Source organism: Pieris rapae, chromosome 11 (genome assembly GCF_905147795.1).
Source record: "Pieris rapae chromosome 11, ilPieRapa1.1, whole genome shotgun sequence".
Classification (NCBI taxonomy): Eukaryota; Metazoa; Arthropoda; class Insecta; order Lepidoptera; family Pieridae; genus Pieris; species Pieris rapae.
Window position 1 is genome coordinate 4,372,423 of NC_059519.1, and position 15,532 is coordinate 4,387,954.

The 15,532-nt window shown below is 31.9% G+C and overlaps 1 protein-coding gene across 2 annotated transcripts in view; it reads right to left on the reverse strand.

The window, feature by feature from the left end:
• LOC111001461 (somatostatin receptor type 2) overlaps positions 1 to 3,193 on the reverse strand; it is a 74,633-nt gene extending 71,440 nt beyond the window's left edge. For both annotated transcript variants that reach the window (XM_045630122.1, XM_045630121.1), the window contains exon 1: positions 3,016 to 3,193. The gene's annotated coding sequence lies outside the window, so the exon portion shown is untranslated. The remainder of the gene's footprint in view (positions 1 to 3,015) is intronic.
• Between the last annotated feature and the right edge of the window lie 12,339 nt (positions 3,194 to 15,532).

Here is a 15,532-nt window from a genome sequence, read left to right on the forward strand (position 1 = left end):
TGTATTTCTTGATATAACAAAACCGACATGAAAAATAATACTAATTAGATAATAACGTTATGAGTCTTGTATGTTCCTAATTGGTCCAGAGATATCCCCATTTCTTTTTAAATTCATTTTATAGATAACGGAGTTGAATCGTGTCATATAATATACTATAAAAAACTTAGAATGGGCTTAAAAGATTTTTTTCTTAATAAGTTTTCTTTTTTTCCAACTAAATATTATATTATCTCTCATTGTTTTCATTCATGATTTATTCATCATACATATGTGAAGAAATAATTATATTTCGTAAATTAGATGATTAATTATCTATTTTGTTTTTATAAATGTTCATTTAGATTTGTTAGTTATTTCTTAAAATAATTATGTATATTTATTAATTAATATTTTTATTTAATAAACAAAATACATTAAAATGTTTACATTATGTTAGAATAAAATCATTGAAAAAATAAAGATATTTGAAGCGAGACAGCAAAACTGTCTACAAAATTATAGACACTTTATTGTGTGGTATAGCAAAACAATTAATACCACATTAGAGCGTAATTCCGAGGGTGGGACATTCTAATCTGCTGCATATACATATTCCTCTACGTCAGATATATGCTTCCTTCGGTCGAACCGTATGAAAGTGATATAAAACTTCGAAATAATTTATTATTTTTGTATCGAAATAGGTGGCTCAGAAAAACTTAATTAAACAGTTAAATATACCTATGACGGCTTACACTTAACTTTAGAAAAGTTAAACGTCATAATATTCTAAGATGTATGACATATGTATCTTTATGCATCGTAAATAAAACTACTAATGAAACGCTACACTTAACTACAAGTTCATAAAATTAAACTTTGCAGTTGAGAATTTAAGAGTTCTGCTTTTAGTTTCGCACATGACACGGCATTGTTGCGTCACATATGACAATGGGGAGATGTTTTTGTGCTAATTTGCAACACAATAGTGCAAGGTCGGTAGGCGGCCCTGGCCCTCTTCCCTCGCGCGGCTTTCATAGTCACCACAGTACCAATACTCAGTAGCAGTCGCCCAACTACCGCCCCTACGACCATTGTTCTACTGTTAGTACCAATTTAGAAACCTTTTACCTTTTTGTATTTAATATATATGTATGAAATAAAATGAATATAGGCCGAATTGACTTGCTTACATAAACGTACGTAAAATAATTAAGTATGTATTTTAATAGTTTCTGATATTTGGCGCACTCAACAAATCATCCGTGATTGAATTGATCACGAAGATTATGATAATAATAGAAACTAATCCGACTAGAATATTTTAATGGCATAGTTATATTAAGGCAAAAATACTATGTTATCTTTACGAAATAGCTAGCGTACGCTTCACAAAACTATCACGTCCTATCATAACAAGAAAGGGCTTTAAGTTAAAAAGGGTTTCGGATTTACTGCTTTATGCTTATAAAGGATTTGGCAGTCGTGAAATTTCAGCCTTCAACCGAGTTTTTATCAGTCAGAAATGTGTGTCACGTGTGTAACAAGTGCACCTAATGATCCCGCATCTAGCCGCGCCGTGCATAATATCGCCAAATGTCGTCTGAAGTGAGCCACTTGTCATTTCACATATCACTTACTTAAATTTCGAAGGCAGGTTTGTTGAAATATTCAAAAATAGAAGTCAAAATGTTGGACCGTTAATTAGCAAATATGAATTTAAATTTTAGATTAGCGAATACAGTTCGTTTCTGACTGTATTTGCGTATTACGGTCTGTTTAAAATAAAATTATACATAGTTATGAGGTGGAAATAAGTATATAACGTACCCCATTTTTGACCTCTGCAGCGTATGTTTAAAAACTAATCGGAGTTAATTAACAAAATATGCATATATTTATAAATGCATTGCATGAAATGATTTTCGTCCACTGTAATAAGAAGCAAAATAAGAATAACACTAGACTATAAATATATGTTTTAAGAAATTGTGACAGCCTATATCAAGCTCAATTTGTGGGCCTTATCTTTAAATTTGTTTGAGTTATTCGGTATTTGTATTTCTTATGGGGTACTTAATACACTATACAATACAATACATATATACAATATTGTATAATCATGCTGCACTGATAAACATAATAGTTTATACTTCATAGATACCGGATGTGTCGGCTTCGTCGGATATTGGATATGAGAAGTTTCCTGATAAGCGTAGAGCTGATTGAATAACTTATAGTTGACTTGAATGCTGACAGAAGATGATAAAAAAACTATTTTAAAACTGAACATGACCATAACGTTTCTGATTTTTTAATCGTAAATGTTATTTACACGAACCATACAAACAAAATCTGACAACGTATGAATTTGAATTTAGAATACTTAAAACAGAAATAAAACATACACTGTGTATACAACATTTGATGCCTTCTTGGCAAAACCCTGGTTAGTGCTTATGCTGGGAAAGTTATTCGATAGATAATCCGTTGTCATGGTTACAGTGCTCCTTTCATGTTTCTAATCAGATAACAGAACGAGTCGAGCGGAGCCGGAGGGCGCGTCGATAGCTCAAATCGTTATGCTAATGCTAAACGATGAGATAAAAGAAATTCAGCCGCGATTTTCTCTTGGAAATAAAAAGAAGTCAGCGATTTCTATTATTCGTTTCGGTTATTATTCAATTACAATTTCTTTGAAATGCTTTTACTTTGATTTGTTCAATCGTTTCTTGGTTTTTGATCAATAAGAGGATAATGTAAATATGTACTTTTTAGATTTATTATTTATTTGGTAAAGTAAATTTTGAATGTATCGATTGTGTTATAATGTTTATTTTGTATTTAATCCACTATTTTTATGTATTTATATGGTAGCTAACATCCATAATTTTAACATAAATCTTTTAAATTTACACATATTTTTCTTAAATTATTCAGGATCATTTCACATCATATTAAAATTGCATTTATAATATAATTAATATTTATATCAATAAATAATAATATCTAATAAATAATAATATTACTTACCAATTTACTGATGAAATTTCAGGCAAACTATCTAAATACACATAACGTCTATATCTAATAGCAATGTTTTTACAGCTATACAAATGTCTCACTACAGGCTAAATCTTTCCACTCGACCAAAGTCGTATAAAGTTTTAAGTTGTTGCAATTAAAGAGCACACAACCGTCTAGTAGGAGCGTCGGGCGCTTACTGAAACGTTCAACGCTGACAACAATTGTAGCCGCGCTCGTAGCATCGTAGCATGCAGAAGTTGCGTAGCAAGGTCTACATTGATCTCTTCAGTTGATTTTGATTCCAATATTTATTCATTCATTTATTTGAAGTAATAAAATTTCGCATACAGCACAAATTAAATAAAAACGAATCAAATAAAATCCCATATTATCAATGCTATGGAAATAAATATTCAAGTAGTTTTAAACCCTAGTTTACGTATTTCTATAACAATCATTTGTTACAGTTCAACACACAATGCAAAATTTTGTACATACATAGCAGTGTGTCCAATGTGGACTAACTTTCCCGACGCCGCCACTTCAGCCAGTATTCACGGCGCGCACTCTGTGCATGAGCCGAGTTACTTTTCGTTTCTACTCAAATACTTCAAACATAATTACTACTCTTTTTACTCAACAACTTATACTTGGCGTTTTGTTAACATTTATATTGATTTATACAATATTTAAACTGAAGAGCTTCGTTTGGTCAAAGGCAATCCAAGTGGTTTGAACTGAAAAAATATGTTTCATGAGCGTTTTTCAACGATGTGTCGAGATTATACCGAGGTTTTGTGTGTGAAGGCTAAAGTGCCTACTACACTATTTTACACATTTTTAACAAATTTATAGGTCTTTAAAATTACATTTACTATATAGCTCATATAACTCGTAGAGGTTGCAAAGGAGGCCTGCTAAGTTATTTTTATAAATGGAATTACTTGTTTTCATATAAATCATTTTACTTTATAAAGGAGATTTAAAAATGATTGGAGTTCGGATTAGGTTTTCGCTTCTTTTAAAATATTTTCTCCTTAATTTTATTAATCTAAATCATTTGAGATTACATTGTTAGTCTTTAATCTAAATGGAATATTAGTGGATATTATTTGTGTCAATTTTGAGAAATTACATTTTAAGTATTTAGTAAGATTATTCATTTTAAAAATACAAGAGATGCGGGGTCATAAACGTAGACGATCTTTCTTCCGGATATATTAGCAGGAATTTTTAATTACGCCAAAATATCTAAACCAATATTGATGTTACATGAATTTCCAATAAGTTAATATTAAGTCATATGTAATATTAAAGATTGATGTACTCTAGAGATAGTTCAAGTATTACTCAATATAATATCCATTGAATTATCACCCCCGTATAACAAAATCCATTACGATTTGAATTACAGGAGTCATACAGTAGTTAACAAATTAGTTTACTCTATGTTTTGTAACCAACTTGCACTCTTGAGATGTATAAAAAATAAAATGTACATTATATGTTATATGAATGATGTTGGAATTGCGATGAAATTTATTTTTTATTTAATTATAAGTAATCTTACAGCTTATAATAAAACAAAACACTTCGACAATATAGTATATTTGTTTTAGTAGTTTGATTTTCGCCACTTTATAGATTATCATTTGTGGTTTCGCACTTCCGATTTATTTCTTGTCTTTTTGTTATCTATTTTATTATTCTTTACAGTAGTAGCCTGGAAGAGATGGCCTGATAAACCGGCTGCCCTGCAAATTATGTGTCTTCGTGGTCATAGTCTTTTTGATGCAGTGAAGTTTTTTTTATTATAAATCATATATATTCTTTAGTATATTATTATTTATTATATAAAAATTAATACGTTAATTAGGTAAATTGCTACATGCTCGTCGTACTACCTGTACGTACGTCTATATCAAAGAAATGTTTGAGAGTTTTTCATATTTAAATCTAATATTATGTATTTGTATGTATATCAACATTTTAACCTAGCAAAGATAAATATTGCTAAGCAATCGTCTTAATAACTATACTCTCTACACCCAATATCTGAGAACATTTCTAATATGAGAAATAAAGTAATTTCTGATGTAGTTAGATCTTCCCTTTGAACACAGTTTATGAATATGTTATTATTAAAATGATGTATTCTTATACGATAGTGAATAGCTTACATTCTTCACTTGGCTCCAAGTAACATGTCTTTAATAATGAAATTGTCTAACTCGTTTTATAGCAATACTTTCAAACTTTGTGTAGAATTATGAGTTTAAACGCTTAGTGAATATTATTATTTACAAAATTAACACAAGCTATTTGAGGCTTATAGTTGCAGACAGTACTTATGTTTTATAAATATATATCTATATAGGTATAGTGCTTTTATGGCATTATATTTGTTGTTAGAAATAAGTGCAGCCGAAATTGTGGATTTGTTTTATTTTTAACGAGAAGAAATGACTCACATAAGATAGTCAATCAATCGGTGTGATGAAGTGATCGCGTCGATTGCACAATTCTGTCCCAGATTGCCAAGGATAATTGCTTCCTGCACTCTGACAGTATACTTTATTGCCACCATGCAATACTATCTCTAAATTTACCCAGCCAATGACTTCTCATTAAATTTGAAACAATATAATTTTCTTCTTCAGGTGTCACTTTATTGCCAATGGTTGGCTATCAACAACTTAAATTTCCGAGTGGCTTACGTAAGTCTAAACAGTTCCACGCCAGATGTGATTCCATTCCAATCCCGTAGTTTCTGTAACCACGAGCTCTTCTACCAGAAGTTTTTTAACGTTTGGCTTTTCGTATTTTAACTGTCTACATAATATTAAGTAACTTAATTGGTTTTCGGTTTATTAAACCTTTGGTTGGCATCAAAGAGGACGTAGTAAGAATGATACGGGTAGGCCTTGTTGTACCAACTCCAGGACGTGCTATTCCAATTTGAAAAATCATTAGAAGTTTGCTTTAGTTACGACCCTTCAACATGTTTAATTATTATATATTACCCTGTTTATCTAGTTATAGTTAATTGCCATTGACATCAAACATTGCGGGCGCGGTAATGAGTAGCGATTAATTACTGCTCAATCAGCATCTCTGACTGGCTCATCAAGTCCCATATTAATGAGCATTTGATTTACGTAATCATATAAACCACTCTGAAGTAAACATCAATCCTTAGGTATAACTTTCAGAATATAAATGTAACTAATACAAATATTATCTAAGCCATCAATATATATGAACATCATTCATCATAATTAAACTAGATTACTGTGATTGCCCTATTTTTCATGACCTCTTAGATGAACGTCAAAGTAAATTATTTGGTTGCCGTTTAATTAAATCAATACTCAAATTTTGTTTTAACAACCAATTCGTATTCACACTGGCGTGTGTCAGAAATATTTCCAGTATTACAGAATATAGCATTATAGCTCTTCGTTCGACGAAGCTACTGATATATTATTTATACTCACAATGGCGGGACAGTACGGGGGCAGTGGGCAACCTACCAGTGCGGGGGTGGCCAGCATTGTGCTCCATCAGACTGCCTTTAATTGGAAATTCTTGAGCCCGTCACACGCAACAACTGCTCGGAAACCAGATAGTTTCGCTCGATCAAGCCGTATGACTGTCTCAACAAGCACCATCGAACATTTGTGAAACGTCTTTATTATTCTTTATATTTATAATATTTTTATTAAATTACGATTTGTATGCATAAAATGAAGAACGCCTAAAATCTAATTCTATCCTATATAGTTATACTTACTACACAGGATAGAATTAGATTTTTGGCTGAATTAACCTGAATTAGTCTGCATTCCAAATAAATACCTAAAGCTTATATTTAGGTGAAAATATAAAGTTATCAATAACAATAAAAAGTAATTTAACAATTGTTGTTTAAAGAACATATATTTAAATACATATCACAATCCAGTGACGGTACTTACATAACGTTGTGCATCTACCCACATACTCTGATAATCCCTAGTCTACTATTACAATAGTCACAACACACAAAAATAGTAAAATTTAGACTGATTATATGAATGCAAGGCTAAAAATGAAACCTAAATATTAGCCTAGATAAACGTACAAAGAAGAAAGTATTAGATGAAAAACCCTTGACTCGTGAAGCAACGAGGAGTTGGCCCTGGATATTCTTCCGTTATTTACACATAAACATTTTTAGAGATCTACAAATTTTATGGTATTTATCGTTAATTACTCTAGTTATTATTGAGTTTTGCATATGTATATGGGTGGACAGTCGGATAGCCGAAGGCGGCGCTATATCTCCCATTCATTAACCGCCAACGTCATTAATCACTGTATCACACATTAGTCTGAAAATTCGGTCAGGGCTTCGCACTACCCCATTTAGAAAATGTTTTATCATCCGTACGGCTTTCAATTCACAAATTTGGGAATGAAAATAAAAGTAATTGAACAAGTCAATATATCATAAAACTTCTTTTGATCATGTTTAAGTATTGTTTTATTTGAATTTCCTAACACAGCTTTACATATGTTACTTGGTAACATTACACGACAATTACATTAATTATGACCTACGCTTTGCAACCTTCTAAAATATATTACATATCTAGCACATAAAATATCTATTATATTATTATATATTTATTTTTATGTCGTTATAGTCTTCTAGCTTATATTTTACTTATTTGTAAGAGATTTTTCCAAGTACAATAGCTTCATCGTGATATCTATAGTCTATAGATATTGGTCGTCGCCTAGCTTCGATGCCCACATCTGTACAATTCAATTCCGTTATTTGTGTTTACTTTTAAAATTGAATTCTATCACCAAACAGTTTTATCATAGACAATTTTTCCTGATGGTTATTGTTTAATAGTTGCTATATGCAGTTAACGCGTATAGAATCTATATGTTTGTATATGTTTATAACTCGTGTTAGGAATTATTATATGACAATATACAGATAGAATGACAATATTTTTGGCCGTGATTGAGTACAAACCAAAAGTGCTTACTAATAAAGGCAGGCTAAGTCGATTGTAGAAGCTAGTATGTAATACATATATATATACAGAGGGTGTATATTACATACCTGTGTATCAAAACATAACAAAAAAATTATTGTCAACTAGTTTCTATAAGATCCACAAAGGTTAGATCCAAATTTTTAAGCCCTACCCTTTAATTTTAACCTAGCACTAACAAGTAGTAGTAACCTAGTAGTATAAAATTGTGATCTGCAACATACAAGGGTCAGAGTCTAAAGCACGGATGTTCGATCAATTATACATAATCTATGGAAGACAAAATATCAAACTGTGATTTGACAGAATGCACCTTGACGTTTAAATAACAATCTAACATGGCCGTGGCGCGTAAATATTTAAAATATGTTTGAATAGTTTTCGTTTCTGATCAATTGTATACATATATAAATAATCTTCAACAGTTTACTTGATAAATACTTGAAAACGTTTTTGACGTCTAATTTAAAAGGGGAAATGTTATTTGTACAAAAATTGCTTAATTTGAACGGATATTAATCTTAAAATCTCTTAAATTTTTTGGGTGAGATTTCTTTTGAGCATTGACATTAATCTCTTGAGAGACGGCTGGGGTCTTTAGATCACAGGATATTCAGTGGAATGATTACTTAGGCTTTTAAATTACGAATAAAGTATTTAATTTACTATTCGGACAGTAACTAGGTCTAATATAAGTGGCGTACATTGAAGTGGCTCTAGTATAAACCGTGTCTGGTCATCAATCAGTGATTTTTGTAATGTTGAGGATATAAGGAAATAAATAAATAGATTATTCTCTTATATTAATAATGCATCTCCTTGGTAGTTTTCTTTCGTGTAAAATTAGGTGATAAGATAGATAGATCAGGTGCAGAAGTCTGATTTCCTCATTTTCTTATTCCTTATGACTTTATATTCAGTTACATGAAGAATTATTTGAATGCGCCACCTCAGGGTAAAAGTTGTTTGAACATATAAACAACAGCTATTAATATATATAATATGTCAGACGCCTCGTTGCTAAAACACATGACTTAAACTGGATGTCCTTGGCTTGATTGCTGGCTTAGCAGTTATTACTAGTCTATTTAATATCCCATTCCCCCGTAATTTGTTACAAAGGATGCATATTTTCAAAATAATGAGAAATCGAAATTACCAAACCAGACGCTGTATGGAAGCTCATAAAATTTAACTATCGTTTGAAGAAACCAATGCAACTTTAGTAGCTTAAATTTAGAAATGATAAAAATCTAAGATTTTGAAAGAGTGAACATTTTGTACCGGAAAAAATATTCTTATTCTGTGTACAAATTATTATGGTCCGTTTCATTTAACATTCAGACAAAATTTGCTTAAAAAAACATGTAAGTACTTATGTACAGGCGTTCAAAGCTGTAAGCTATACTTCTTTGGCGTAACAAGATAGAAAATTAAAAAAAAATCTTTCGCCTTATTCTACGTTTCTAGAAAAATCGACACTAACAATAGAAACAATTTACTTTCATCATTTTCCCTTAAAATATAACTTCAAAAAACTAAAATGTTGACTACAGCTAACTTCGGGGTATCGTCGGTTTTTTGTGACGGTGTATTCGCATTGTAAAAATCTTAACTATCATCATCTTTTCCCAACTCGTCAAAAGTATAGCTTCAAAAAATTCATTGATGTACTCTTGTATATATCAGTGTATTATAGTCCAAGATCCCAGAGAAGTGATCGTGAAGGTTTCATCCATGTGAAAATAAGTTATGTCAGAACGCTCTGGGATCTAACTCTATTAGTACTAATAAGAAAAATTGCTTTGAATGTCATTTAATTGTCAAATTAACTAGTTCGGCAGTGGCATTTTCTGACAACACACTTAGAGCGCATCGTTCATTCGAAAGAAATTCCAATGAAGTTTGTGCTTTCCTTTAGTTCTAAACACGCCCACGTCACTTCTCAAGTTTCCCAATAAAAATTGTTATAACTACCAAGTATTGTAGTGGGTGCACGTGGCATGAAAATGGTACAATCTCGCTAATACATGCCCTGAAATTAATGTGTAGGTGACCTGACATTTTAATGTTAATTTTCGGTACCCTCTGCCCTTTAACTTGGTACTCAAATATCGCGAAACTCGTAACCTTTCCTTCACCTTCGAAAGAAAGGGACGCCTCACTTTGAATATCAATTTCGCACCAATACAGCTTAGTTATTTTCCATAAACTGTACGTCAGTGATGTTTTGGGTTTTGCCATTAACGCGTAAGTCTCTAAGTCTCGGGTCTGAATCTAACGCTAATATCCCGACTCTTGGTGCGTAACACACGCCTAAAACAACTGAGAACCAAAAATATTTTTTTTTCTGCTTCATAGGAAGATTGAATTGCATTAACAATAGCCATGAAACAGAACAATATATTTACTCTATAGTAATTCCTGGTACTTCCTAAACTGAATTAATTTATATTATTAGATTTTTGAGAGATTAGATTATTACTTTTTGGTTGCTCATCTGGATTTTTAGTATTAAACCTTCGTTAATAATAATGGGATATCACGCAAATAGGAAAACAAAACAAGATGTTGGCACTCTTGAAGAAAAATTCATAGAAATTTGATTCAGGTCGAAATATATACAAGGGCTTCCATCAAATTGGATAAATAAAAAACATTATGAGTATATTTCAATTACGTTTACTTCTCTTACAAATTCACTTAAATTGAAAAAATAAATGTCTACATATAATTTATTACTCAAGAGTTTTTCCATTTATTAAATTAAATAGAAAAACTCTCGAGAAATAGAATGGTATCTGAATGATGTTAAAACAATAAGACAAGCACTCAAATACAATTTAATATCAGAATAATGAGAAAACGTAGTAATTGTGTACGAAGCTATATTATTTGCAAGCTCATAGAATTTTACAACGCTTTCAAGAAACCAATACAAAACTTTACTAACTCGATTTTGTTAATGGTTCCAAAAGATGCAAATCTGAGACTAAATGAAGTCTCCATTGCACCAAAGCTCATTCTACGAATTTCCCTAATCACCTTCTATTTTTAATGGGAAAAACTTTATTGAAATAAATAACTATTTTAATTCAGCTTTTTGTTACGTTGTTATTGTTAATGATGTAATTATTTACAAACACTAAAACAGTAAAGAAAAAATCTCGGCGATTTAAGAGACCGACGGATAGCCTCTTGTCCGTCCATTCGACGGCTTTTGGTCACTTGCAGTAAATGCGAAGAATTATTTTTGAATTATATTTCTTCTGGTGCGATTGGGAAAAATAATGAGATTTTACGATGCGCTCACACACTGACACAAAAGATTTTTAATTTTATACACCAAAGAAGTATAAATTCTAACGCGGGTAGATTAGACACTTTATTTTATTTTAGTTTTGCTCTCAAACTTTACACAGGTTATAATGATGACTACCAAATACTTATGATTTAAAAAAAAGCATAGAAGAGAACTAACGAAGGCGCAGCGCTGACATACATGGTCACAATATCGCAGCACACAACTCCCCAGGGGATTTTTTGAATTGAAGAAGTTGCATGGTTTCAAGTCGCTATTAGTTTTACTGAAATTCATAAGCGAACATTATATTATCTAAATAAATGATATTGTGATTTAAATTACATAATTATTTAGTATCTACGTGACTTGATATAAATTATTATCCAGCTTGATTCAGCCACGGCCGTTCATCTCTGTTGAGACTGACAAAGAGAAACATAATGAATAATACAAATGTGTTTATTATTTATTATTTTAAGTACATATTTTATTATACATAAGTACATATTATATTTTATTTATTTTAAGTACATATATGCATTATAATGTATAAGATGTATAATGTAAAGATACCTATGTCAGAGTTCCCAGCTCTTCCATAACAAACTTAATCACTTTTAATTATGATTTTTCAATTGTTATCAACACGCCTGAGTGCATGAGTGTTGTGCAAATGTGCGAGTGAGTGAGTGAGTGAGTGAATGATGTCATGTCTAATAAGAATAAAACCCCAGTAGGTACAAGCGCAGCCTCTATTCTATCATTTTAATTATCTGATATTCGATACAAACGGCAAGCAGCCGTATTACGTATCAGGCAATATCACGTATCACGTATATGACGAGAGCAAGCCCTACAACAGCAACTTTAGACTCGCATCCCAAACTTGACGGTGTTTGGCGCGTATATAATATTATGTACAAAACTATTCTCAGTATTCCCTCTGCACCAATACTGCAGGAAGGCAATTGAAACGTTGAGTTAGGTAGGTAGTGTAATGAATTTCGTTTATTAAAGGTCTATTTCAATAAGAATGCGAACTAGTGAACTGTGGAATCGACTCCCGGTAGGGGTCTTTCGTGAGAGATACGACCTCCAACTATTAAATGTATACTCTCCCTCAAATGGCCGGCTACGCTCCCTCTAAAATTGGATGTCCATGGGCTACGATAGTCATTCTTTATGGGCGTCCCGTAGGATTGTTTACCCTCTTATTATATACAAAAATAACGTGGAGTATTCCTCGCAAGTCCGTACAAAATACTGCTGCAAGAAAGACGTGATCTTTCTCCCTATTTCTGGACGGAAGATTCTTCAAATAATCTTTGGTCCTGTTTGCGATGAAGGTGTTCGGCGAATCTGCTACAATGACCTTTATAAAAACAATTGATTGTTACCAAATCAATTAATTAAAGTTTTATTTATTAAGTAAGTTAGTCATAAACTGCAAATCTTTCTCAATTAATAAAACAAAATAGTTATATTTTATCCGTTTTCAGAGTAGTCCAATAAATTAACAATAGACGAATATTCGAAATGAAATGCTCGATTTGGCAACGTCTGATTTAAGGAAGCATAGGGCAGGAAAGACCTTTAAAGCTTCCGATTGGATCTATTGTGAACTTATTCAAATCATTAGATAATGGATGAAGAAACGATTAACTCTTTTACCCAATTCCGATAGCAGTCAAATTTACGCACCGACCAGTACATAACAATTCTAAGTAATAACGAGGCTTGTGTTGTGCCTAACATCCCAACCGCAGAATTTACAGTGTGCAAACCGCAAATCTTATTGCCTCTGGAGCTAGATTCTAAGTGGTCCCACAAAGTAGCTTAGCTATCATCAAGCGATCTTTAACCCTACCCTGTTGTACCTTATCAAGAATTACAAGTACATCTTTGTAACATAATTGCAAGGTTAAGCTTTAATTAAAAAAGTTTCAAGAATTTAGACTTAAGCTTTTAAAAAATACCTTTAATACTTTTGGGCTTTCTAACTTAAAAGCGATTTCGTATAATTACAATTTAGGTATATTTATATTGATGGCTAAGCACAAGTCATTCACTTAGTGTGTCCTAGGATTAGTACAATGTTGGGCACATTCTTAATTCTTTGTGCCATAAAACATTTTTGTAAGACACTTGCCAACACAAACCTCAAAAACGTCCCTGTAGAATCATAAACTCGTCAAAATACCATTTATTTTTTATTCTTAGACCCTTATGTCATTTAAGAGATATATTTATTTATTGATTAACATTTAAATGAAAAGAAGGGCAACTGGCGGCCTTATCGCTTTCGAGCGATCTCTTCCAGGCAACCACTGTGTGTAAAGAAACGAAATGTATTAAATTACATAAGGTAGGCAAGAAGTGCAAAAATACATATTACATATAGTTATTAAGAAACAGAACAGGTACAAAAAAATAAACTACACTGATACTTCTAAGCCTCGCATCAGTTAGTAGTTATTACGAAAGTTTGTAGTATAGACTTATATTATTAATAAATAAGTCCTTTTTACCGTACAAATATAGAACAAATACACAATAATATTTTAACGAACGTTGACGAAAGGAAACATGTTTTTCGTTTCCTGTAATGTTTGATTCAGGGGACATCCAAGGTTATCATTGTACAGCGGCGAAAGGTTATTACTAAAAAATATGACCCGAACATTCGACAATATATCAGTTTGAAAACCAAACATTTGCAAAAGGGCTACGTAATAAAGTACATGACTAGCGTTAGTGGTAACTTATGGACAATTCATCACTACCGGAGTCGAGATTGATTTATGAGCCGAAGAGTGGGCACACTCACACTCTCGCAGCCGGTCACTTGTTCGCAAATCTATCATTCAGCACATAACAGTTGCCCACAGCGGGAAACAGGAAGTTCCAAATGAATTGTAATAATCCTATTAATTTATTTGTTTAGATATTTTTTCGTTGTTTCCTTATGTAAACATAATAAGAAAGATTTTGTAGGAATCAAAGTAGTGTTTTACTAGCGATGTTTTGTTAAAGTATGTTATTTTATACAATAAGATCGTTATATCGATATTTAGGCTTTCAGTTAGTCAAAACAACTTAACATATTATCGATATAGTTTCGTGAACCAATTCAATCAGTTGTGTCGGCGTGCGTCACTCTGACACAATATTTGCGTCTCGAGACGTCACCCACACCTGATTGCCACACACAAACAAACAAACACCGATTTGGACAGCCTTCAAGCCGTCTATCGATTGTAGACAATTTCCTATATCAAAAAACAACCAGTGTGTACAACTTTTTTAGAGCCTCAGATGAATGTTTCGTGATTCTTAGATTATTATCAGTGACTTTTTGTTGTCTCACTATATTTTCCTTAAACCCAGGAGCGAGTGTTAAATCGCAAATGGACTGAAAAATCCACCCACCTTACGTGTTCGGGTTTTTTTTTATAACTGTGTTGTAGAGGGCTGGGATTGTAGACAAGGGATTTTATCACTTATAAGTATGTAATCTGTGTAGCCCGTCCTCAATTAACATAGACTGCGTTTATACAGTATCAATCTAACTTTTATTTTTATAATCCTTGTTAGGGAGACGGTATCTGGATAAGTAACTTAATGAAATACCAAAGACAACTTCATTTACTCCTAAAACCCGTTTTTATAGTCTCTATAAACAATAGTCTGATCACGTAATAACTCCTGAAAAGAAAAATATTCATGGGTCCGTGACGTCGAAAAGTCAAAATTGGTAATTGATTTGAGAAAAAATAAATTTTTTTTTCGTCTGACAGCCGTGCTATAAATCAATTAAATTGTCGCGAACACGCCTAGACATAGGGCTGCTAGCTTATGAACGTAAATTTGTATTAGTTATTACTAATTCCGACCTGGTATGATGTTGTATATTATGTTTAAGTAAACCAAATTATGACCAACATATATGTAAATTTAATATAGCTAGATAAACCTATATATTATGTCTCTGTGTATTTGCGTGTCATTATGTGTTGCATCGTAGTCAATCGATTATATTATGTTACAATTTTAGGTTCAATTTATGTTCTCGTTAGATATGTTAAGATTTGTTTAAAATTTCATTTTAATCGCTTTTCGTAAGCTTCTAAAAATATGCCAATTGAAATTGCATATGTATATGGAGTTC